Source organism: Neofelis nebulosa, chromosome 1 (genome assembly GCF_028018385.1).
Source record: "Neofelis nebulosa isolate mNeoNeb1 chromosome 1, mNeoNeb1.pri, whole genome shotgun sequence".
NCBI lineage: Eukaryota > Metazoa > Chordata > Mammalia > Carnivora > Felidae > Neofelis > Neofelis nebulosa.
Genome location: NC_080782.1, coordinates 96,951,361 through 96,976,123, shown reverse-complemented (window position 1 = coordinate 96,976,123; position 24,763 = coordinate 96,951,361). Strand labels below are relative to the sequence as shown.

The window sequence follows — 24,763 nt, the reverse complement described above, 5'->3', positions numbered from 1 at the left end:
TTAATTTTTTTTTTCAACGTTTTTTATTTATTTTGGGGACAGAGAGAGACAGAGCATGAACGGGGGAGGGGCAGAGAAAGAGGGAGACACAGAATCGGAAACAGGCTCCAGGCTCCGAGCCATCTGCCCAGAGCCTGACGCGGGGCTCGAACTCACGGACCGCGAGATCGTGACCTGGCTGAAGTCGGACGCTTAACCGACTGCGCCACCCAGGTGCCCCAATATTTATTTATTTTTGAGAGAGAGACAGAGTGCGAGTAGGGGAGGAGCAGAGACAGAGGGAGACACAGAATCCGAAGCAGGCTGCAGGCTCTGAGCTGTCAGCACAGAGCCCGATGCGGGGCTTGAACTCACAAACCATGAGATCATGACCTGAGCTGAAGTCGGACGCTTACCGACTAAGCCACCCAGGCACCCCTTAAGGGAAACTTTAAAATGTATTTCCTCAAGCATGCTCAGGACTAGATTAATGGACCTGGTAGAGTGATCAATTAAAAGCCTGCTCTCTAGTTCCCAGGCTTTGTTTATGTTTCTGAATTTTAATAACCCAATACCCATTTTTTAATGTCTATTTATTTTTGAGAGAGAGAGAGAGCACAAGTGAGGAGAGGCACAAAGAGAGAGGGAGGCACAGACTCTGAAGCAGGCTCCGGGCCCTGAGCTGTCAACACAGAGCCCAACGTGGGGCTTGAACTCACAACCTGTGAGATCATGACCTGAGTGGAGGTCAGACACTCAACCGACTGAGCCACCCAGGCATCCCACCCAATACCCTTTTTAATGATTAAAAGCAAGTAGTAGGATCCAGGTCAATGTAAAGAGCATGTTCACATAACCAAAATTGAAGTAATAGTTGTATGTAGGATGTGGGAGCCCTACAATGTGTTTTGCAAGGCACACATTCCCATCCTTTCCTCCAACCTACTGCAGGGGTTGTCCCTGGAAGGGATAAACAGAGCAGTGAAACTAGAGGCAGGGACAGGGGAACAAACAGAAAGGGATCCCTGGGAAAGACCCTGGAGCCCTGGAGCTTAGGCTCTTCACCTCAGAAAGGGGAAGAATTGCCCCTTAGTACCACCAGACCAGCCCCCAAATTGGCGCAAGAAAAACACCCTACAATAATGTCCTCAGTGGTCCTTTCAACTCTCACTTCAACGGGGCACTATGGCATGGGTTCTCCCTTTCCACCTGGGAATCCTAAAAAATGTGAAATGTTTTTCCCCACAGGTCCATATAGCTCTAGGAAACTTTTGGATTTCCTGGAACCCATTTTAAAAGAGGAGTGCCTGCGTGGCTCAGTCAGTTAAGCATCCGACTCTTGATTTCTGCTCAGGTCGTATCTCAGGGTTGGTGAGTCTGAGCCCCGCATCAGCCTGCTTGGGATCCTTTCTCTCCCTCTCTCTCTCTCTGCCCCTCCCCCACTCACACTCGCTCCTGCTCTCTCTTGCTCTCTCTCAAAATAAATAAATTAATTAAAAAAAAAAGAGCCTGCAATAATTTTCATGCCCACAGATTCTGCTAAAAAAAAAAAAAAATGACGGGAGAATGTTTTAAAACACAGAAGTCTTACTGAAAGTAAATCTATGACTTCATTGAATAGAAGGGAGAAATAAATATGTTATTTGGCGTTAGACTGAAACTGAATATTGTAAATAAAACTGTACATTTGTTAATAATCTGTTTTGCCCACAATGTAATGCCTTTGTTTACAAATAGAGTGGCATATTAAAATGTTTGTTATTTATTATTTGTCCATTTATTTGTTGAGTCAGCAGCATTTATTGACTGCCTAGCCCTATGTGCAGATACCAGGTCAGGGGCTGGGGTGGAGGGAGCAATAAAAACAGTGCTGATAATAATAACTACCACTTTCTGAGTGTTTATTGTGTGACTATCTCCTCAAGTCCTACAGTAATACTATAAACTACATATTATTATTTCCATTTTTCAGAAAAGGAAACTGGAGCTTGCCTAAAGCCCCCTCACCCACAAAAATGGAGCTGAGTTAAGCCAGAGGTGGCCCCAGCGTCGGCTGCTCTTAATCACCCTGTACATGCCTTTCTGCAAGAAGCTAATTAGTCTAAGAATTAATTTCAAAATCTCTAACAACCAGTACATTCTTGGCACATGGTAGACTCTTAATAAATATTTGCTCGGTGAATTGAAACTGAATCACTGAATACTGCATTTGTACTTTAATTTCAGCTTATTTTTCTAAAAGAGTATGTTACATTGGTGGATGTGATTGGAAGTAATCATCATCTTATTAATTGCCTTTAAGTATTGTTGGTCACCCTTGATGCTCTTACTACAGTTGTCAAGTGTGACACTCCTAGATAAACCATAGATCCTGAGAATAAGTTGCAGATTCTAGAAGTTGACACGGTATACCTCCAGAGCCTAACGCTCTTTTCCTTCTGCAGCTTATTCATATTTTAGTCTTGACCGCAGTTGCTGGAACTTTACAAGCTAATTATAATTGAGCACTTTTTAAATTTTGTTAATGTTTATTTATTTTTGAGAAACAGAGAGAGAGAGAGAAAGAGAGAGAGTGGGGGAGGGGCAGAGAGAGAGAGGGAGACAAAGACTCTGAAGCAGGCTTCAGGCTTGGAGCAGTCAGCAAACAGCCCGATGCGGGGTTTGAACCCACAAGCCATGAGATCATGATCTGAGCCAAAGTCAAAGGCTTACTGAGCCACCCAGGCACCTCAAGCATTTTTTTTTTTTTTAAAGAAAATAGTAATTGCTACAAGAATGAAGGACTAGGGAAGGTGTGTGGTAGAGGGACACCTCGTTCTGAAATAGGTTCAGAACACATGGTCTTCCAACTGCCATGTGACTCTGACATTTTCCACCTGGGTACACAAACAGAGGTCATTTGAAGGACATCAATTTCAGATTCTCAACCTGCATCTGAAAGGACTGTTTCCTGCCATTAATCCACCTGGAAACATATTTGTGGACCATCTCTTCCTACCATCTCTCCTTTAATAATTACTCCCCACCATCAAAATTTTTAAAAAGCACACGTTTCACTCATCCCAAATCTACCTGTGGCATTTCATTGTAAACCCCAAGATTGTCCAAAGATGGGAAAATCCCTGAGGCACCAAACACAGAGACAGATTCCTAAATGCTGGTGTTGACAAAGTGAATGACTTTAATGGCTGATTAAATAATCTTTTTGCTTGTCAGGTAAGTTCCTTATTCTTTGCTATCAATATAAAAGCAGGACATGTTAGCTGAGAGTGCATTAACAATAACTATTGATGATATGTTACTGTAAAACTCGCAAGTTTGAAGAACTGAGTAGTAGTGCTATAACAAAACATTCTTTCCCATCTGCTTATTTATGTCAGTATGTTTTCTCAGAACTTACAACTATAAAACAACAAATAAGCATAGACTCTATGCTAAAGTCTGTGTAATTCTTGCAATAAATAATATTCAAATGTGGATACATAAACTTACAGAAAAATTAGTTCTACCCATCTGATTAAGAAGTGCATTGTGGAGCTCCTGGGTGGCTCAGCAGGTTAAGCATCTGGTTCTTGGTTTCAGCTCAGGTCATGATATCGGGGCTTCATGGGTTCAAGTTCCACACTGGGCTCTGGGCTGATGGCGCCTGCTTGGGATTCTCTCTCTCCCTCTCTCTCCCCCTTCCTCCACTCGTACTGTCTCTGTCTCTCTAAAAATAAATAAATAAACCTTAAAAAAAAAGAAATGCATTGCTAGTAAAATTTTACTTTTCATAATTAATATCGTAATTTGTCATATATTTATATTTCAATCTATGTATCAATAATACTTATAATAACTGAATCCAAAAAATTTTTTAATACTTTGAGCCTACGATCACAAAAACCTTAAAAATTTAGATTTAAATGTATATACATATTTTTGTAGTAAAAAAATTTGATGGGTCTATCCATAGAAGACTTTCAGGCATAAAAATATTTGACATTGGGGCACCTGGGTGGCTCAGTCAGTTAAGCGACAGACTTTGGCTCAGGTCATGATCTCATGGTTCATGCCTTCGAGCCCCGTGTCAGGCTCTGTGCCGACAGCTCAGAGCCTGGAGCCTACTTTGGATTCTGTGTCTCCTTCTCTCTCTCTGCCCCTCCACACTCACACTCTGTCTCTCTCTCTTTCAACAATAGATAAACATTTTTAAAAATTAAAAAATATATATTTGACATTGAAAGGAGGAGGAGTGGGATGAAAATACAGATTTAAGGGAGAAAAATGAAAACTATATTTTCTGCTGTTAAAGAAGAGCTCATCAATGTATTTTTAAAATAAATGAATGCAGGAATCAAATCGATTTGGTATTTTGCTTCTAATTAATACAATTGAAGTGTCAATTTACACTGTCAGAAATTACATCCTTTGCCAAATATTTAAATTTATGATTTTAAAAAATAATAACTTTAAAGTGTGTGCAGGTGTCAATTGTTTTGTTTTTAAATTATTTGGTGGGCTAATGGAGCAAGAACGTTTGAATGCTGCTCTATCAAATATCTGAGGTCCATACAAACACTAAAGAATCTGTGGCTTTTCTGTTTCAAAACTTCTAGTGAAAGAAATGAACACATTGTGATGATATCACGTAAAATGTGCCATTTCAGAAAATTATCCAATTAGCATAATTATTGCTCATAACACTTGATATGCAATTAAGTTTTTTTAAATGGCTCTTGTGAAAAATCAACATTCATAAATTCTAAGAACAAATTTTAGAGATTGATATTAAATCCCACGTTAATTCATTCACTCATTCATTCAACAAATGGTTGAACCCCTCTCCTTAGTCCAAGCCTATGGGAGGCTCTGGGAGCACAGCCGGAACAAAACTGTTCAGGTCTCTCTTCCTTGCCAACTTACATTGCAGTGGAGGAAGGCCATCTGTAAACAGGCAAATGCCCAATTAAGATAATTTTGGATTGTGTGAAGTGCTGAGGACAATGAAAACCAAATCAAGGAGCTCCTGGGTGGCTCAATCGGTTAAGCAAATGGGTTGAGCGAATGACTTCGGCTCAGGTCATGATCTCACAATTGGTGAGTTCGAGCCCCGTGTCAGGCTCTGTGCTGACGCCGCGGAGCCTGGAGCCTGCTTCGGGTCTGTGTCTCCCTTTCTCTCTGCCCCTCCCCCACCCACACTCTGTCTCTCTCTCTCTCTCTCTCTCTGTCTCAAAAATAAATAAACATTAAAAAAAATTTTTTTAAACAAAGAAAACCAAATGAAGTGATAACAATTAATTGGGAAGTTGGACAGAGGTGTGGGGCGGCGGGGGGGGGGGGGGGCGCGCAGGGCTGACCATGAAACTAATGGAGTTCCTCATCTACACAGGCTTCTTCTGAGTCCTGGAGGAATGGTAGCCACTGGTGTGGAGGGCCCCATGTGCACATACATGCCACACCCCCACACATCCCCAAACAAAACACTTAGAATGTCCTAAAGTCTTAGGGCCCATATATGAAAAAAACCTAATAGAGATTTTGACAACAATCTTAAAAATTTACATGCCATTACCGATAATGAGTAGTGAAACGCAAGAAACTTTTCTAAACTCTCAATCATAAATACACATTTCAATCAATGATACTATTCCAAAGACTGAACTATCCTTGTAGTCACTGCATAGAGAGATGTGTGACACCATCAATGTCATAGGAAAAGGTGATTGAAGAGTATGGAGCCAAAATTTTATAGTAAAAAATATTATGTCAGGCAGTTCATTAATAAAAACATATGTTCTTTTTCTGGCTTTCCTAACATTTGGGGTATGTGTCAGCTTTTTCATTTTGTCCTTTGTTGTGACTTCTTTTCTTAATCTTTTTTAAAAATTACTTCATCGTGTTATTTTATTTTTGAAGAGACAGAGCATGTGTGTGAGCGAGGGAGGGGCAGTGGGAGAGAGAGAGGGAGACAGAGGAGAGAGAGAGAGAGAGAGAGAGAGAGAGAGAGAGAGAGAGAATCTTAAGCAGGCTCTAAGCTCAGCACAGAGCCCAATGTGAGGCTCAATCCCATGACCCTGGGATCTTAACCTGAGCCAAAATCAAGAGTTGGACATTCAACTGACTGAGCCACCCAGGTGCCCCCTTTTCTTATTCTAAATAAATATTCACTTTTGTGTGAATTTCTATACTCATAATTTTGTATTCTTTTTCTCAAATTGTATAAGCCTCAGGACTCATAAAACCTGTCTGGCCCCTGGGAAAGCTACTTTCCATGGAGAGATCTGGAAAGCCCTGATGAATTGCAGGGATCTGAATAAGGACAGAGTTCCAGGGAGAAAGGAGTAGTGATAAGGCTTTGAAAGAGGATGGTCTTGTGAGAGGACCAGTGTGACTAGAGCTCATTCAGGGCCTTGGAGGCTGGGGAAGAGGCTTGATCTCATTCTAAATACAATCAAAACCCCGTGTGATTCATATGTAAGCAGCAGCATCAGTATAAAAATATGTTGAATATTTAAAATAGCCTAAAGTCCTAACATGTATACACTGAAACATCTTCCCACTCATAAAAAATAGAAATCTTAACCTTTTGTGTGAGAAAAGGTTACTACTGCCCCTCAGTGGTAAAAAAGGAAATATTCAGAATAACATGGTATCTAGGCTAACGTAAAACAAGCATCCATCAGGGGTGATAAATTCCTTTTTATTAAACAATAAACCAAAATAATCAATTTTATAAAATATTGATTTTAAGGTCATGGAGTTAACATTATTATTTTCAAATTAGGAGAATACTGAGCCTGTTAGCTACTTACTAATGAAGAACGCACATGGGGACAGCTCTCTACAACGGCCTTTAATGTGTTCGTAGTTCCTTCCTTTCTTCCCTCCCTTCTCCCTAACCTGGCTGCCTTTCCTACTTCCTCCTGCCCTGCCTCCTTCATTCCTCCCTTGCTTTCACCCTTCATTTCTTCCCTTCACAAGGGTTTATAAGCACCTGCTTTGTGCTAGGTACGTGTAAAAAGGTAACCACAATACACATCAGCTTGTGACTTAGCGAGGAAAGCAGACTTCAAGCAAATAATGTATCATTTCTAATTGTCATGTTTGGTAATGAGAGAGAACTTTGGGGGGTCATGGGAGCATCTATCAGGAGACTACACTAGCCTGGGGAGGTAGCAAAAGTCTCTTTGATGAAACGGCCTCAACGGCCTCAACATTGTTACCTCAAGGACAAGTAGGAATTAGGCAGGGGAGGGTGAGGGGAGGAGCTTTCCAAGCAAAGGAACAGCATCTGCAAAGACCACGAGACGGAAAGCAAACGGTGTTTGAGACACTGAAAGAAAACCAAGCAAGGAGGGAGAGGGGCTAAAAATGAGACAGGGGAGGTAGGTGGGAGTTCTGTCTTGAAGCACCTTGTAGGCCTTGAGAAGGATTTTGGGCTTAATCCTAACAGTGATAGGAAAATGGTAAAGTGTTTAAAAAGTGGGCAAAATAGGACTTTTTGTGTTGCAGGTGACAGAAACCATAGCTCCCTGTCATTGATCCAACTGGTTCCCTAAACCACAGGTAGCCGTATCACTGGGATTGGTGAGTCCATTCAGAGATAGCTATGCATACACAGGCAAATATACCTAGGCATCTTATCATCATGTAATATATGGTAGCACATGGTACACGCTGTCTAGAATCTTTTTACTTATTTTTTTTTAATGTTTATTTTTGAGAGTGAGAGAGAGATAGAGTGTGAGTGGGGGGAGGGGCAGGGAGAAAGGGAGACACAGAATCCGAAGCAGGCTCCAGGCTCTGAGCTGTCAGCACGGAGCCCGACATGGGGCTCGAACTCATGACCTCTGAGACCGTGACCTGAGTGGAAGCCGGACACGTAACCGACTGAGCTACCCAGGCGCCCCTTGAATCTTGTTTTTTATTTTTTAACTTAACAATAGATCTTACCAATTATCCCCTATCAGTATATACAGACTGCCTCATTCTTTTTTTCCTCTGGACTAGATTGTCTGTTGTATGCATGTACCATTATTTATTTAACTAGTCCCCTATTCTGAACATTGAGTTCATTTCCGGGTTTTTGCTACTGCAAGCAATGCCACAGTCAATGTTCTCACAAGTGTCATTGCCTCCTGTGAAAGCATATCTGCCAGACAAGTTCCTAGAAGTGGAATTTCTGGGTCAAAAAGCATGTTCATTTGTAATTTTGATAGATATGGCCAAAGGCCTTCCCTAGAAATACTATTAGTGTATTCAACTAACAAAGTGTTAATACTGCATATACTACATATACAAGGGTATGACAGATGACAACGTTGTACCTCAGCAGAGTTTTAATTTGTACCTCTTTCATTAAAAATGAACTTGAGCCTCCTTTGATCTGATTAAGAGCCAGCGCTTGTTATGAATTAAAAATTACCTAATTAGGCCGAGAGCAAAACAAAGGCCTAGAGCTAAAAATGATGTTTCATTCATTCAACAAATGGTTTTTGAAAAACAACTCTTCATAGCCACACTCAGAACATAGGCACTGATGAACCTAAGATGGGTGAGACTCAGTCCTGTCCCAGATGAGCTCAAGTTTAATGAGGGAGATGGATGTGGAAACATGCAATTAAATGCAATATGCTATTAAAAAAAAAAAAAGGAGGGTGGAACGCAGAAATATGACAGCACAGAAAAGAACAACTAATGTTTATATGCTAGCCACTCACATATGTCTTCTTAGAATGCTTAATTTTTAAAAGGTAGGGAATTGGGGGGAAGCAGGTAATTAATTCTTTCTAATTCTTGTAAGGCCTACTTGGGTTTTTTTAAAAACTTGGATCTGTGCATTAGCAAAAACATCCATAATGGCTTTAATAGAACTGGGATTTTTTTTAAGTGTTTGAACTAAAAATGTGCCTGAAATTATAGTTAAGATCTAGCACTACTCTTCGTAAAAGTGTAGTGTGGTTGACACAATGGGGGAAGTTACCTCGACACACACGATATCGTTTTAAATTCTGAGGCTGCATTCAATTTTACACAGAACCCACTCCCCTCCGTGCTCCCCAACTTCAACGCCATGTCCCCACCCACCATACCCCCCAGGTTCAATCAAGATGTGTTCTAATGAATGGCTTTTGTCTTCCAGAAACTCTTGGATGAAAACCAACTTTCTGCTATTAGTTTTATCCCTAGAAAAAGCACTTTGGCACTTACGTACTTTTAAATGTTTTGAAATCTGTTTCTCCCTTCTGGTCTTTGCCTAATAGTAAATTAAGTACTCAGTGATACTCAGTGCAAAACGGAACTGGAGACAAAACAGCCTCTTGGCTTCCAAATGGCATGGCAGAATAGCAGAGGATAAAGGTGGTTGGCGTGAAGTGTGGGCCACACATTTTCACTTCAGTTACACATAGGATGAGCTGAGGAGTTGAAATGGCCAGATCAAGAGGGTATCTGTCAGGCCCCAACACCCCAGTGCTTAGGTCACAGTCAGTCCTTCACAGTGCCAGGCTGGGGACTTGGGTTCACACAGATGCAAGTCCATGACTCCACATCTTGGACCAGCACTTAAGTCTAGAAGTGGGCAGAGCCTCTGTGAACAGGTACTTCTCCCACCTCTGGACTTTGTAGATTCATCCCTAGAAATTACGGTATGAGGTCTTCCTCCCAGGATTAACCAAACCTCCAAAAAAGCCAAGCACATGCTCCTAAGGAAATTTCGCTCTTTTTCTGTGAAGTCTGTCTTAACCCTACTTCCCTCAGGATAACTTCTTCCCAAATCATCCTGAACATTCTAGATTTCTTATAGACAAGTCACAGGTAAAACCAGTATTCCCAACTGGATGCACCCTTATCAGTGGAAGAAGCAATTTCCCCATAATATAGGAATAAAGGGTTTTATTTGTATTATAATTCCCTAAGAGCTTTCATTCCACTATCTCAACCTTCTCCACAGGTAGTGTGAGTGTCTATCACCCCATTGTATAGACATAGAACCATTTTCCTTTCCTGGTGATCTACAGTGTATGGAAGCCAGTAAAGACATGACTGGAAAATCTCCCTTATCTGCCATTTCATTTATTTATTCAACAAATGTTTTCCCATTGCAACTATGTGTCAGGCACTACTCTAGGTACCGAGGCTATAGAGACAAAATTCATGATCTCTCCTTTCTGTGAGATAGTATCTAGGAAAAGGAGACAAATATTAAATAAGTGCAATAAAATGTCAATCTTGCTGGGATATAGTGGAACCCAAAGGAGGGAGAAGTCAATTCTCTGTGTGAAATAGGGAGGGAAAGTTTTAAACAGGAAACGATTCCAACCATTTTGAAAGATGAATAGTGAAGACTGAATGGGAGAGGACATTTCAGAAAGAGAAAGCATGAAAGTAAAATAACATAAATAGGGGCACCTGATTATTCAGTTAAGTGTCCGACTCTTGATTTTGGGTCAGGTCATAATCTCATGGTTCCTGAGTTTGAGTACTACATCAGAGTGCTGTCAGCACAGAGCCTGCTTTGGGTCCTATGTCCACTGCCCCCCTCTTTCCCTTCCCCCTCTCAAAAATAAACATTAAAAAAGAAAAAAAGAAAAAAGAAAGGAAGAAAGAAAGAAAGAAAGAAAGAAAGAAAGAAAGAAAGAAAGAAAGAAAGAAAGAAAGAAAGAAAGAAGGAAAGAAAGACATACAACCAACCACTTGCCCATACCAGAATTCTGGAAACAATTATTTAGGCATTATCACCTGTCAGTTCATCCTTCAAAAGTCTCCCTTCTCAATCCCAAAGCAACTGCCTCATTTCCAGCCCTTAGCTACTTCCATTTGGATAACAGAAATGGGCTTATAACTTTTTCCCTGCCTGCATGCTCTCCCGCTCCAAAATGCCCTCCACATGGTACAGACCTCCAGAATTCACTTTTAAACAGTTGTTTCCCAGTCTTTTCCCATAGCTAAAATCCACCTCCCAAGAGTAGCCCAAGGCCTTTCACTGTCTGGTTCCAGCATAACTTTCCCCATCTTCTTATAAATACACTGTGTTTTAGCCACAAAAGGAGACCTTGAAACTTCCCAAACATGACGTGTTCTGTCATGCTCACATCCTTGTCTCATACTAGTTGGAATTCTCTTTTTGCAACCCTTTCTTCCTCCTAAAATCCTTTAAATCCTAAAAATCACCTCCTAAATAAAAACTTGTTCAGTAGCCCCAGGTAAAAATGAATCATTCCTTCTGGTGAATCGTATGTATGTTTAAGAACAAGAGCAAATGCCAGAAATAAAAAGGAATGCATATATAGGAATAATGACACAAAAGCCGAGGTAGGGGGTGGAGGGAACCTGTCTTTATGTACTAAGGGATTTACATTTTTTCCAGCTTTATTGAGATATAAGCGACATGTAACACTGTGTAAGTTCAAGGTGTACAATGTGATCATTTGATACACATATATATTGAAAAATGTTTCCCACAATAAAGTTAACTAACACAAACTTTACTTCACATAATTATCATTTTTCCTTGTTACGGTGAGAATATTTAAGCTCTATTCTCTTGGCAACTTTTAAGAAAAATGCTCATGGATGTTTTAGAAAACACACACACACACACACACACACACACACACACACACAGAAATGATTTTTTATCTACAGGTAAGAAGATTGTTTTGACCTAATGAAGAATGTATTAAAGAAGGAAAAACTAGTGAACCCGTCTGTTTTGGAAGACTAGAACATCTGAAATTGTGGAAGATTAGGACAAGCATCCTGTGTCAGGTATGACTTAAATTGGGTCACACTTATGACTGAACTAAAAAGCCCTTTGAGAGTGTTTGCGGCTCAGGAATCTATGATTAAATGACTTCACTTCTGCAGGACAGTCCTGGGAGTTCCTAGATACAGGGGCGAGGAGGGGACAGATGAGCCCTGCCCTGATAATATTAAAGGTCTCATTCTGTTTCTTTTGAATGTTTAGATAAGAAATAGGAAAATTACATTAACAAAATATTTTGTATGAACCTAAAAATGACCCAGCTGGGCACAAAGTCTTTGTGGTTGTTTTACACACTGAAGTTAATTGTGCCTACCTATTTATAAAATTGACAGGTGAGAGATTTTACTATTGTGTAACAAAGTAGCAAAATGTTGACATGTGTTCTGTGTGGTATTGTTGAGTACAGCATATGAATTTATTAAAATTTAGAAAATAATTCTTTTTTTTAATGTGTATTTTTGAAAGAGACGGAGAGCAGCGGAGAGGCAGAGAGAGAGAGAGGGAGATCGAGGATCTGAAGCAGGATCTGTGCTGACAGCAGAGAGCCCCATGCGAGGCTCGAACTCACAAGCCACAAGATCATAACCTGAGCTGAAGAAAGACACTCAACCAACTGCACCACCCAGGCGTCCCAATAATTCCTTTTCTTAAAAGATGTTTATTTATTTATTTTGAGAGAGAGAGAAAGCATAAGCAGGGGTGGGACAGAGACAGAAGGAGACAGAGAGAATCCCAAACAGGCTCCACACTCAGTGGGGAGCCCAACTCGAACTCATGACCTCGAAAGCATGACCTGAGCAGATATCAAGACTCGGATGCTTAACTGACTGAGCCACACAGGCAGCCCAGAAAATAATTCTCAATTACTATTACTATAAAAAATTCAAAGCATCCAATATCAAAAATAGAATTCTGGAGGAATTTAACTACAGGCAGATCCTCACAGTGAAGTAAAACTACTGAAAATGAGTGTGAAAATATTGTCAATAAGCTGGTGGGGAGGAGGGATGCTCTGCTCCATGTACAACAAACAAATGGTTCTCCTTCATAGACAATTAGTTTATGTGTAGATTTTTTTATTGTTATTACTATTAACAGGTTTCAAAAAGTACTATAAGCAACAATTCTCATTTATTGCTGATGGGAATGCAAAACTCCACTTTGGAAGACAGTTTGGCAGTTTCTAGAAAGCTAAGCATACTCTTAACCATATGATCCAGCAATGACAGTCCTTGGTATTTACCCAAATTAGTTGAAAATTATGCCCAAACACTCGATTGTTTATAGCAGGTTTATTCATAATTGCCAAAACTTGGAAACAACCAAGATGTTCTTCAATAGGTGAGTAAATAAGCCATGGAATATCCATTCAATTGACTAAACATTAGCTAGCTTTAAAAAGAAAAGCGCTCTCAAGCCATGAAACGACACAGAGGAAATGTAAATGCATATTGCTAAGTCAAAGAAGCCAGTCTGAAAAGACTACATGTTGTATGATTCCAACTATGTGATATCACGGAAAAGACAAAACTGTTGTGACCATTAAACAATGACTGGTTGCCAGAAACTACGGGGGAGGGAGGGCTGAATAGATGAATGCAGATTTTTATAGGGCAGTAAAACTATTCTGTATGATACCATAATGGTAGATATATGCCATACATTTGTCAAAACCCATCGAATGTAAAACAAAAAGAGTGAACCCACTATAAACTTTAGTTGATAATAATATATCAATACTGGCTCATCAATTGTAACAAATATACCATACTAACAAAACTGAGGAGAGAGTAGATAGAAGTGGTACATGGGAAATCTCAATACTTTTTGCTCGATTTTTCTACAAATGTAAAACTGCTTTTAAAAAAAGTCTATTAATTTTTAAAATAACTCTAACAATAGAAAAATAGGTAAAGCTTAAGAATTATTTAAAAAAAGAACTTTAGGTGTGCCTGGGTGGCTCAGTCGGTTAAGCGGCCGACTTCAGCTCAGGTCATGATCTCATGGTCCGTGAGTTCAAGCCCCGCGTCGGGCTCTGTGCTGACAGCTCAGAGCCTGGAGCCTGTTTCAGATTCTGTGTCTCCCTCTCTCTGACCCTCCCCCGTTCATGCTTTGTCTCTCTCTGTCTCACAAATAAATAAACGTTAAAAAAAATTTTTTTTTAAAAAGAACTTTAAATTATTCAAATAAAAATGTAAGTGGCTGATACACAACAAAAATCTTGAATGTTACTGGTAACACAAATGACACAACTACAAATGATATTGAAATACTATTTCTCCTATTAACTTTGAAAAGGTATTTTAGGGGCCCCTGGGTGGCTCAATCAGTTGAGTGTCTGACTCTTGATTTCAGCTCAGGTCATGATCCCAGGGTTGTGGAATCGAGCCCTGCATTAGGCTCCGTGCTGAGCATGGAGCCTGCAGTCTACTTAAGATTCTCTCTCCCTCTGCTTCTGCCCCTGTCCTCGACTCGCACACATGCACTCTCTCTCTCTAAAATTAAAAAAAGTTGGGGCGCCTGGGTGACTCATTTGGTTGAGCTGAAGACTTCAGCTCAGGTCGTTATTTCATGGTTTACAAGTTCAAGCCCCAACTCGGGGTCTGTGCTAATGGTGCAGAGCCTGCCTGGGATTCTCTCTCCCCCTCTTTCCCTTCCCCTCCCCCACTTGCTTTCTCTCTCTCTCTCAAAATAAATAAATAAACTTTATTTTAAAAATTAAAATTAGAGATGCCTGGATGGCTTAGTCAGTTAAGCATCTGACTCTTGATTTCGCTCAGGTCATGATTTCACAGTTGTGAGATCAAGCCCAACATCAGGCTCATGCTGACAGCATGGAACCTGCTTGGAATTCTCTCTCTCTCTCTCTCTCTCTCTCTCTCTGCCCCTCCCCCATCCTCTCTCTCTTTCAAAATAAATACGCAACTTTTAAAAAATTAAAATTTAAATTAAAAAAAAGTATTTTAAAGTATTTTAAGTACAATGGAACTGCATTTTTGTACACTGTTGGTGGAAATGAAAAATCATGACAGCTTCTCTGAAAAGCAGTTTGACAAGAATCTCAAACAGCTTGAGTGAGTACTTCTAGGAATCTATACCGTGTGTGTGTGTGTGTGTGTGTGTGATTTTATAAAGATGAAATTTTGTCAAAACAAAGGAATGGCTCAATAAGTTCATATAATGGCATTATGTAGTGAATAAAAACTATGTTTTTGAAGAATATTTAAAAATGGAAAAATGTTCAACCTATGATTTTATTTTATTTTTTTTTTTTTAATTTTTTTTTTCAACGTTTTTTATTTATTTTTGGGACAGAGAGAGACAGAGCATGAACGGGGGAGGGTCAGAGAGAGGGAGACACAGAATCGGAAACAGGCTCCAGGCTCCGAGCCATCAGCCCAGAGCCTGATGCAGGGCTCGAACTCACGGACCGCGAGATCGTGACCTGGCTGAAGTCGGACGCTTAACCAACTGCGCCACCCAGGCGCCCCTCAACCTATGATTTTAAAATAGGAATGTCTTTATTGGTTTTTCTGCTGTGTTGTTGAAAATTTTTTAAATGCCAATAAATAGATTATACCTCAATAATGTTTTGCAACATGCTTTTTTTCACCTGATAACATATAACAAGATTCCTTCTATGAATGTATACATCTAGATTATCCACATTATCTTTCATCTTTTTAAAAAGTTTCATAGTATTTTCTTGGGTGCATGTACTAAAAACCAGTTAAGATGTTTTAAATTTAGTTTTTAGATTAATTCATTCTTCACACACACACACACACACACACACACAACACCTTCAAACTACTTTTAGATTGAAAGGATATCTTTGATCATTTTAATCACTTCATTTGCCAACACAGAATTTAATTTGCTTTATAGACCTAGGCACTTTACCTGACCTTTTCTCCCTATGTACCATCTGCCCATCAAGCAGATAGCTAAAAGTTTGTTTTCCTTAAAGATTTAAAAAAATGTCTTTCAGGGGCACCTGGGTGGCTCAGTTAAGCATCTGACTTCAGCTCAGGTCATGATCTTGCAGTCAGTGAGTTCAAACCCCGCATCAGGCTCTGTGCTAACAGCTCGGGGCCTGGAGCCTGCTTGGGATTCTCTCTCTCTCTCTCTCTCTCTCTCTCTCTCTCTGCTCCTCCCCCACTTGCACAGTATCTCTGTCTCTCAAAAATGAATAAACGTTAAAAAAACATTTCAAAAAAATGTCTTTCATGTCTTTCAGTTAACTTTTCAACAAGCCCAGCAAGGTCCACCTGTGTGTCATAATTTTAGGGATATTTCTGCCCAATTTCTAAGTTTGTCCATTTGCTCTAAAACCTGAAAGACTTTGATCAAGAATCAAAGCCATTTGGTGCACCTGGGTGGCTCAGTCAGTTAAGCTTCCAACTCTTGATTTCAGCCCAGGTCATGATCTCTTGGTTCATAGAACCCAGCCCCATGTTGAGCCCCCAGGATCAAGCCTTCTTGGAATTCTCTCTCTCTGCCACTCTCCTGCTTGCATGCGAGTGCACTTTCTCTCTTTCTCTCAAAATAAATAAACTTTGAAAAGAAAAAAAAGGCCTATCCCCAGAGGAAAGTAGAGCATTTACTTAAATCCACTCTAAAATAGTCTTTCTCCTGGTGCTCCCCTCTCTACTCAATGTCCACACAAAGATGACTCACAAATTTATATCTCCAGCCCAAGCCTCTGTCTCCTCAGGCATCAAAGTTGATTATACAACTGGCAGCTTACCTTGGCCTCTTGGGATTCTCAAGATGTTCAAGTCTAATGAAGTCATGCTTTCACCACTTCCCACATCCACCAATTCCCCTAACCTGGTTTCCTTCCGTAGCCCCCACTTCAGTGAACTAGTCATTCAGTTGAAGGAGCCTGAAAGCCAGAAGTCATCCATGATACCTCCCTCTCTCTCACCTCTATGCTCAAACCAGCCCCCAATCCGGTCAAAATTATGTTTTCCTCCATCTTCTCCACCTTCTTAACCAAGCTTTGTCTATTTTTTTAATGTTTATTTTTATAAAATAAACAGAGAGAGCACATGTGGGGGAGGGGCAGAGAGAGAGGGACAGAGGCTACATAGCAGGCTCTGTGCTGACAGCAGAGAGCCTGATGCAGGGCTTGAACTCAGGAGACGTGAGATCACGACCTGAGCTGAAGTCAGATGCTCAACTGATGGAGCCACCCATGCGCCCCAAGTTTTATCCATTTTAATAACCTCCTAACCAGTCTACCTGAATCCCTTTTAACCCCAGTCAAACCTATTCAACATTACAGCAAAAGCAAAAAAAAAAAAAAAAAATTTACATATATATGTATATGTGTGTGTGTGTGTGTATATATATATATATGTATGTGTATATATATATGTACATACATATATATATATATTTTTTTTTTTTTTTTTAATTTGAGAGAGAGAGAGAGTGAGAGTGCACAAGCAGGGGAGAAGGACAGAGGGAGGGAAAGAAAATCCTAAGCAGGCTTCACACTCAGCACAGAGCCCGATGTGGGGCTTGATCCCACAACCCTGGGATTATGATATAAGCCAAAATCAGGAGTTGGACCCTCAACCAACTGAGCCACCCAGATGCCCCAAGAGAAAATTTTAATACATATAATACCCCTTGACCCTCTATGATTACAGAGTCTTTGCATATACTGTTTCCTTGACTTGAATCATTCTTCACTCTTTGATAACTCCAACTCCTTCACATTTCTGCTGAAGCATCATTTTATAGGGAAACTTTCCTTGGTGCTTATGACCAGGTGAAATCCTCCCCATCTCCTAGTACTTTGTACATCTCCTTCCCAGTGCTCATCAACTTATCTTACATTTATTTGTGTTATTATATTCTGCCCCTCACTAGACTAAGCCAAAAAGGCATGGATTTGTCTAATTTTTTCTCCCTGTTGTATCCTATCACCTAGCTTAGTGTCTGCTACATAGCAGTTGCTCAAAAAATATTTACTGGGTAAATGAATGCATAAACTAAAATATAACCAACATCAAATCCTTTCCCCAAAAGAAGTCTTTATGACAGACAACAACCAGAAAGAGAATAAAGCATCTTCTTGAATGAAAGAACATATTTAAAAAAGAAAACCCCAGGACACCTGGGCGGCTCAGTCGGTTGGGCATCCCACTTTGGCTCAGGTCATGATCTCAAGGTTTGTGAATTCAAGCCCACATCTGGCTCTGTGCTGACAGCTCGGAGCCTGGAGCCTGCTTCAGATTCTGTGTCTCCTTCTCTCTACCCCTCCCCAGCTTGCACTCTGTCTCTCTGTCTTTCTCAAAAATAAATAAACATTTAACAATTTTAAAAACTGGGACGCCTTGGGGGGTGGGGCTCAGTCGTTGAGCTTCTGACTTTGTGTCAGGTCATGATCTCACTGTCCACGAGTTCGAGCCTCGAGTCCGGCTCTGTGCTGACAGCTCAGAGGCTGGAGCCTGCTTTGGATTCTCTCTGCCCCTCTCCCACGCATGCTCACTCGCGCATGCGCTCTCTCTCTCTCTCTCTCTCTGTCAAAAATAAACAAACATTGGGGCACCTGGGTGGCGCAGTCGGTTAAGCGTCCGACTTCAGCCAGGTCACGATCTCGCGGTCCGTGAGTTCGAGCCCCGCGTCAGGCTCTGGGCTGATGGCTCGGAGCCTGGAGCCTGTTTCCGATTCTGTGTCTCCCTCTCTCTCTGCCCCTCCCCCGTTCATGCTCTGTCTCTCTCTGTCCCAAAAAAAAAAAAAAAAAAAAAAAAAAACGTTGAAAAAAATAAAATTCTGTCTTTAAAAAAAAAAAATAAAAAATAAACAAACATTAAGAAAATTTTAATTAAAAAAAAAAAAAAAGAAAGAAAAGAAAACCCCAATCGCTGTGACCTACTCGCACAGCACGTCACAGCGATTGGGGTTTTCTTTTTCTTTCTTTCTTTCTTTCTTTCTTTCTTTCTTTCTTTCTTTCTTTCTTTCTTTCTTTCCTTTTAAAAAAAATTTTAATGTTTATTAGGCAGCTATGTCTGATCGCGGCAGGGGCGGGAAGGGCCTGGGCATGGGGGGTGCCAAGCACCACCGCAAGGTGCTGCCCGTCAACATCCAGGGCATCACTAAGCCCGCCATCTGGCGGCTGGCCCAGTTCGGCGGCGTCAAGCGCATCTCTGGCCTCATCTAGGAGGAGACCTGGGGGGGTACTCAAGGTCTTCCTGGAGAAGGTAATCCCCGACGCTGTCACCTACACAGAGCACGCCAAGCGCAAAACAGTCACGGCCATGGAGGTAGTCTACCTGCTCAAGCACCAGGGCCGCACCCTCTATGGCTTTGGGGGCTAAAACCTCATCACCCCTTTTTCTCCAAATAAAGGCCCTTTTCAGGGCTGCCAAAAAAAGAAAAAAAGAAAACAACCTGGCACATAGTAGGTTTACAATTTTGTAAAAAATTCACCTGCTTTAAAGCTTTCATACAGCCAATATCTGCATTCTGTTCTTCTATGTACCATAGGCCCCCATTATCCACAGGTATATATTCCAAGACCTTCCAGTGGATGGCTAAAACTGCAGATAGTACCAAACCTTATATATATCCTGTTTTTTTTGTCTTTTTTTCTAATGTTTATTTATTTTTGTGAGAGACAGAGTGCAAGTGGAGGACAGGCAGAGAGAGGGAGACACAGAATCTGAGCAGGGTCCAGGCTCCGTGCTGTCAGCACAGAGCCAGAAGGGGGGCTCCAATTCTCGAACCAAACCATAAGATCATGACCTGAGCCAAAATCGGACGCTTAACCGACTGAGCCACCCAGGCACCCCTATACTGTTTTTTTTCTTATATATACATACCTATGATAAAGTTTAATTTATAGGGGCGCCTGGGTGGCTCAGTCAGTTAAGCGTCCGACTTCAGCTCAGGTCACGATCTCGCGGTCCGTGAGTTCGAGCCCCGCGTCAGGCTCTGGGCTGATGGCTCAGAGACTGGAGCCTGCTTCCGGTTCTGTGTCTCCCTCTCTCTCTGCCCCTCCCCCGTTCATGCTCTGTCTCTCTCTGTCCCAAAAATAAATAAACGTTAAAAAAAATTTTTTTAATAAAAAAAGTTTAATTTAGAAATTTAGAGATTAACAATAATTAATAATAAAATAGAACAATTATAACAATATTCTATTATGAACATTATTTGAATGTGGTCTCTCTGTTTCTCTCAAAACATCTTGTCTGACTGCACTTACCTTTCCTTCTTGGGATGATATGAGATGGTAAAATGCCCATGTGATAAGATGACAGTGAGGTGAATGTTGTAGGCGTTATGATGGAGCGTTAGTCTGCTCTTGACCTCCCGATGATTCATCAGGAGTACCGTCTGCTTCCAGACCACACTTAACTGAGGGAAACTAAAACGCAGAAAGCAAAACTGCAGATAAAAGGCAACTACTGTACTTTTGGAGAGCAGGACCAAAGCAATGCACTTTGCTTCCAGGATGCTAATAAATGAAGTGTTTTTGTCTTTCTGTTTCTGCTTCCTGAACATTTTTTGCTTTGTGTAAATTTACGTAACTACACAAGATATATTAGGCCAAGTGAAAGAAAAAGTTGCAAGGATTTCCACTTTGCAAATTGGGCAGGATGCCTGGAAGGGACAAAATTAAGGTCTTCCCATTAAATGAATACCCAGTTGTCTAGTCTTAAGGCTCAGATAAAGTATCTACTAGAAAAGGAGCCATCTCTAAATATGAGCCAGAAAATTCAGGATTTCAAGTTGAGCCTTCTCAATGTGTGCATAAGACACTCAGAGGGTTAGAAGATGAAGTATTAATCTCCAAGAGTTCAGTTAAGGACACATCCCAATAAGGAAAAGCTGTGGGGCTTCCAATTGTTTTATAAAAACAGTGTTAAGATAATTGTTTGGCACTCGTTTGCACATGACAGATTCATGACAATTCGTTTCTTTAAATATGAAGCCCCAAATCACCTCTTCTAAAATTACGTTTCTTACCAACATCGCTTAGTAACTACACGTAGGAATGAGCACGGGCCTGGAGGCAGTACTCACAGATCTCCTGAATTAACGACATGCTCTTCCATTTACAAGAATCCGGCTCAAGACACTGAGTTCTTGTCTCATTTCTCTAGCACTAATTAGCTCTGTGGCTCTCACGTGGTCTTGGTTCTTCACACGTAAAATGATACGATTGGATTTCTTAAGTCTTTAAAGTTCCTTCTAGTTCTAAATCCTTTGATTTGTGCCAGAATCATTGCCAGTGAATTAGACTATTTAGATACCAACTAGGTCTGCAGTCACAGGAGCATTTGAAGCAGAGGCTGCCGGCTCTTTGGAAGGACCGACTCATAAGAGGAATTTACGCTGCCTTAACAAAGTGAGCAGAGGAGAAACCTGTCCTTTCTACACAAGCACATAAGCAGCTTCCACGTTGGGGTGCCTAAGTGGCTCAGTTGGTTGAGTGTCCGACTCTTGATTTTGGCCCAGAGTCGTGGGATTGAACCCCGTGTCAGGCTCTGCCCTAACAGCACAGAGTGTGCTTGGGATTCTCTCTCGCTCCCTCTCCCTGCCCCTCCCTCCCTCCCTCATGCACTCTTTCTCTCTCTTTCAAAATAAACGCAGCAGGAGAAAAAAAGCAGTCTGGGCAAGGCCACCATACTGACAAGGAGGCAGTTTTGTCCCCAAATGGCTCTGACCAGATTTCCCCTCACTCCAATCTCAGCAGGCAGGCCATTGATCTCATATGCCTCATCTGCAGCCATGACTCACAAGACTCAACAGAAGAATATCAGGTTTTCCATGCCATACTCAACATGTTATTCAGCAGCCTTCTCTGCAGTAAAAAAAAAAAAAGTATCCTCAGGGCGCCTGGGCGGCTCAGTCAGTTGGGCATTTGACTCAGGATTGTGTGTTCAGGCCCTGAATTGGGCTCCACACTAGGCATGAAGCCTACCTAAAAAAAAAAAAAAAAAAAAAAAGTATTCTCTTGAGTTGAGTAACCCTCTGGCAGAGTTATCCCACAACAGAAGGTGTTGGGGGCAGAGAAATACCTCTACAAGGACTTCTTCAAATAGGAAGCATAAATTCAAGCTGCTCCAATCACTTTGTGCTTCCTGTGCTCTCCTTTCAGAGAGGAGGGATGATTTTTTATTTTTCCAATTGTCTGCCTTGTCCCTCTTCAAGGCTTTACCATGTACAGGAACACGAAGGTCATCTTCTAGATCTATAGGAAAGTTCTATTTGTTCAACTAACCTACAAGAAGTTTCTAAATTCAATGTCTTTGCCTTGTTTTATAAATGATAAATAGATCGCCTGGCTCAGGATACTTTTTTCAAAATGGTACACAAAATAAAATATGTCAAAATTATTTTCAAATTTCATATATGTAAACATGTACTCTCTCAAATGTAGCAAGATGCTGTCAAAGTATAATTTGCTTAAGAGCAATTTCTAAATTGAGATGTGTGCTTGGCTATAATATACATTTGTCATTTCTTGGACAAACTTTTCTTGTCAACTCCCTACTGTTTTATTTGAATCAAAAATTGGGGGGCCCCTGGGCGGCTCAGTCAGTGGAGCATCTGACTTCGGCTCAGGTCATGATCTCCCAGCTTGTGAGTTCAAGCCCCACATCCGACTTGCTGCTGTCAGCCTCTCAGCACAGAGCCTGCTTGGGATCCTCTGTCTCCCACGCTCTCTGCCCCTTCCCTGCTTGTGCTCTCCCTCTCTCTCTCTCAAAAATAAATAAAACATTTTTTAAAAATTGACTTTCATCTTAAATAGATATGATCAAAAGATTTTTATGTTTTGAAAGTCCACAATATGAACTCATCCTTTTACTATCCAGTCCTACAACTTACCTGGAGTACTTTTAGCCTAAGCCAATCTTTCAATATTTAACGTATGTAAGTAACACATGTTCCTTTTAGAAATTCTGCTTACATTCCACAACAGCAGTGACTCTGACTGCCCACTGCTGTCATTCAAGTCTTGAGGGTTCTAATTCAGGTTTCAGGATGACTAGACACACCACCCTCATCCTATTGGAGCCAGAATGAATAACACAAAAATAATGACACTTATAATTACTACCAGACAGCTTGCTACTGTCTTTAGAGTTCCCTAAAGCCAGATGCCCCAAATGTATGCTCATGATTGCTTATTAGGTGGTCAGATTACAAAGCAAACCTTTGCTTACTCAAAATAAAATTGCATTTTAAAATTGTTTTCATTTGAGTTACAATGTCTCTAAATTAAACACAGAATATAGGGGCGCCTGGGTGGCTCGGTCGGTTGAGCGTCCGACTTCGGCTCAGGTCATGATCTCACGGTCTGTGGGTTCGAGCCCCGCATCGGGCTCTGTGCTGACCGCTCAGAGCCTGGAGCCTGTTTCAGATTCTGTGTCTCCCCCTCTCTCTCTGCCCCTCCCCTGTTCATGCTCTGTCTCTCTCTGTCTCAAAAATAAATAAACGTTAAAAAATTAAAAAAAAAAAACAACACAGAATATAAATATAGGTGATCCTTGAACAACACAGGTTTGAACTGTACAGGTCCACTTACATGTGAATTTTTTTTCTATAAATACAGTGCAGTAAATGTAGTTCCTCTTTCATGTGATTTTTCTTAATAACATCTTCTTTAGCTTACTTTATGGTAAGAATACAGTATATAGTACATATAACATACAGAATATGTGTCAATTGACTATTTATGTTATCAGTAAGGCTTCCAGTCAGCACTGGGCTATTGGTAAAATTTTTTTTTTAATTTTTTTTTTAACGTTTATTTATTTTTGAGATAGAGAGCATGAAAGGGGGAGAGTCAGAGAGAGGGAGACACAGAATCTGAAACAGGCTCCAGGCTCTGAGCGGTCAGCACAGAGCCCGACGCGGGGCTTGAACTCACGGACCGCGAGATCATGACCTGAGCTGAAGTCGGCCACTTAACCGACTGAGCCACCCAGGCGCCCCAAATTTTTGAAGAGTCAAAAATTATACATGGATTTTCAGGTTCTTGGTTGATGGGGATCAGCACCTTTAATCCTTGCATTGTTCTAAGGTCAACGGTACTCATGTATAAATACGTGAGTTGTTTTTATGAAGTTAACCTGTAACTTTTTATTTTAGAATTATTACAAATGTTGAACATAGTCAAATCCCACTAAATAAAAAGAGATTGTTTTCTTTATAGGCAAATTGTGTGTTTCAGTGACGATGATTCAAAAATGATCATTTCAAGTGGTTTACTTAAAATTTTGAAGAATCTATTGTCTAAAGTCCTGTCTGCTCTCTGCTTTCTCGTTCCTTCCTATACCACAGATTAAATCTCATAACTGTTTTTGAGAGTCTTTGTCTGCCTTCCTTCTCACTCTACATCTTATTTTTATAAGGAAAATTTGTTGACAATTTGATACTCAAAACTCTATGCCTATTTTGATCTATCTCCATAGTAACTACACATTCAGCACAATCTAAAACATTAGACAAAAGACAACAATATATAGCCAATAAGAAATCGTTTTCTAAAGCCTGGATCTCTGGGCCAATCCAGTATATTTGCTATGGATTCCATCATCATCTTTGTAATGGAATTAACTGTTCCCTTTAAATGACTCTTTTTGGAGAAATGACATGAATCTGATATACAAAATTGTGCATTACCCTGAAGGATTGCTTCAGATGTAATGGTATAGACAAAATAATCGCATGGGCTGAAATCCAAAGGGAGAACAAATACTAAGGTCAGGTGTGGCTTCCCTGTGGCTTGAGCAAAATTATTACTTCCATCAAGGGAGCAATCCCCCTGCCCAGCAGGAAATCATTGGCACTCTCCTGAGTCACTTGCAAACTGTGTTATTATAAATGCGACATCAACTCACATCCACAATCATAGTCCCATAATTTTTCAATGTAAACATTTAAAGCCCCATTTCATGGGCCTGTCTGTTCTCTTGATAAAGATGACAGACTCTAAATAATATTTAGCCAAGTGACAGTGGCTCTGTAGATGCCTGCTCAGGAAGGCTGACCACCAAGGAAACTGAC

At 40.7% G+C, this 24,763-nt stretch overlaps 1 pseudogene; it reads left to right on the top strand.

Moving 5' to 3' along the window:
• The first annotated feature begins 18,749 nt into the window (after positions 1-18,749).
• Positions 18,750-19,062, top strand: LOC131511979 (histone H4-like; annotated as a pseudogene).
• Positions 19,063-24,763: the final 5,701 nt, after the last annotated feature.